The sequence below is a fragment of the Marmota marmota genome, unplaced genomic scaffold (genome assembly GCF_001458135.2).
Source record: "Marmota marmota marmota unplaced genomic scaffold, marMar, whole genome shotgun sequence".
Taxonomy (NCBI): Eukaryota; Metazoa; Chordata; class Mammalia; order Rodentia; family Sciuridae; genus Marmota; species Marmota marmota.
The window spans coordinates 14049483-14052079 of NW_026000211.1; the positions used below are offsets into that span (position 1 = coordinate 14049483).

The 2597-nt window shown below is 33.4% G+C and overlaps 1 protein-coding gene across 5 annotated transcripts in view; it reads right to left on the reverse strand.

Moving 5' to 3' along the window:
• The window catches only part of Tenm3 (teneurin transmembrane protein 3), a 2471519-nt gene that overhangs the window by 605395 nt on the left and 1863527 nt on the right, over window positions 1-2597 (reverse strand). The gene's annotated exons all lie outside the window — the stretch shown is intronic.

Consider the following 2597-nt stretch of genomic DNA (forward strand, 5'->3'; position numbering starts at 1 on the left):
ATATATATATATATATATATATATATATATATATATATATATATATATATATACACACACAATACATATAATTATGTTAATGTATAATATATACAAATCACCACATTTTTAATGACTTAGCTTGAAAATGTAAGTCTTCTTTTTAGCACTATCAGAATTTACTATGTAAACTGACCTTGCAAGAAATCCAGCATAATCTCTATCTTCCCATCACCCAAACAACATCTACTCACAAAAATGTGTAGGACAACAATCAGAACTGCTTGAAAAAGAGAACGACACTACCATGCTTCACATTAGAGACAAAGAATATTCCTAATATTCCTAAGACAGGTAAAGGAACAAGAATGTTTCCCCTGAAAGAATGATACAAATTTTGTAAGAAATTAATCATGGCATTATTATTTGTCATTACTGACATTTTAATTACATGTATGTATTCTCTAAAGCATTTAAATAGAATTAATAAATAGATGTATTTTCCACACCAGCTTCCTGAAACTACAACTTAATACTGAAGTGCTCTAAGGCTAAAAGTCTATGTAGATATTTGGTCTGCTTAGTAGTAAAGTTCAAATTCATGTTTCCAAAATAACAGCTTCATGACATACAAATTATCTTAAATTTAATATGATTAAGCATTAAACTGTGGTATTTCCTTGAATTTAATGACAGCACTATTTTCATGTCAAACTTGATTACAAGAACCAGCTTTCAGAGTGAACTGTTTAAAATCCCAAATCATTAACAGATCATTTAGGGTTCAGTCTCACAAAACTTCTTGTCTGTGAAATATCAACCAAAGACATGTAAGCAGAGAGGTAAGTTTCACATTTTACCTACATATGCTTGTGTGTCTTTGATTTTAGAAGTCACATTTTTGTCTGAAAATGCTAGAAGAAAACAGATGCTCATATCATCAATACCATTGTTATTCTCAACATACACATTTATGAGGCAGTTCAGCCTCATACACTGTTTTCTCAAAATATTTTCTCCAAGCAAATCATAGACCATTATACCCATCTGAAATAGGTATAATGAGACAACTTACTTAAGACTTTACAAATTTTAAATATAACATAAGATTTTGATATTTTATTTATTCTTTTGACATAGGTGTCACTCCAAACCTATATTTGACTCATGAGTGATTTCTCCAAGAGTCTCTAAACCTGGATCATCCATAAGTCCCGATTTCAGTCACAGGAGTTTGCATCTAGAGGGTGAAGCAATTATCTTTATAGATCATGGAATTGTTAGTTTAAAGATGACACCAGAAATATCACTTCTCTCAGAGTAAAAGCTTCATGGGCCAGGGAGAGGTATTTCTAACATTTCAGGTAAAGCCATTCTTTTGGCCTGATGCTGTGGTTCTCTTGCCATGTGCATGCTAGGCAAGTGCTCTGCCACTGAGCTGTATCCCCAGCCCCATATTATCTGATTTTTTAATTTCTCTAATGAGGATACAGCTCTGGCTTTTGTTTGGTTTAGGGGAAAAAATGTAAAAGCTCAGACATTTCTAGAGCAGACTTGGGAGTAAGAAGAATCTAGCCTAGGCAGAGTCAGCATCCAAATGTTTCTTCTGTGTTTACCTAACACTTTTTTCCTGGCCCTGTACTCCAAATCCAGCACTTTAAATCCACAAAATCTATGAAAGACCAGAATTCACCTTCTCCTCTTTTATCCTTGGATAAGATATCTAGGAGACAGAGGTGGGGGGAAAAAAGTAGGCCATGAGAAGATTATGAGCTAAGAGTGTATAAAGAGGGAGGAAATTGGCAGAGAGAGAATCTAAGTTAGGAGAAAGAAAAGGGAGAATAAGCTTAAACTGAAGATAAACTAAGAAGAAGAGAGTGTGTGTGAGATTCCTAGCTTCCAGTCCTGGTTTAATGGGGTTGCACATTTATCTTTAGTCTCTCTACTTGCACTGATCAGTGCTGGAATCCTGCCTTGAGAGTTTATAGTGTCATTGAGAAACAAAATTTAGATCAGGCCATGACACAGGTCACACTTACTATCAAACTTATTAGAAATCAACCTAAAGTTCTTTTGAAGATTATTTTGATAATAAAGAGGTCCTTTATTAAAATTTGAAGACAATTTTGATAACAAACAGGCTATAAAAATCTAGACCCATTTTTAAAACTTATAGCCTTTAGACCACCTCTATCAGAATCACCTCATGGGTCATAAGAAAATCACATTCCTGAGCCCTACCTCAGCTACACAGAATTAGATTCTATAAGGATGAAATCCATCAATTAGCATTTTAAACAAGTCTTCCAGAACATTCTTAAGCACAGAAAAGTTTGAGAGCATTGCCCTGGGCTGAACACTTTGCATAAAGTGAATAGACATTTCAATTTTTATCATTTCCTGTTAAAGAAAAGTTGTTGCAAATAAATCCAATTGAATTATTTTAAAAGTGACATATTCAGAGCTGGGGTTGTAGCTCAGTGGTAGAGTGCTCACCTCACATGTGTGAAGGACTGGGTTTGATCCTCAGCCTCACATAAAAATAAATAAAATAAAGGCATTGTTTTTATATATATATATATATATATATATATATATACTGTCTCTTATACACATAT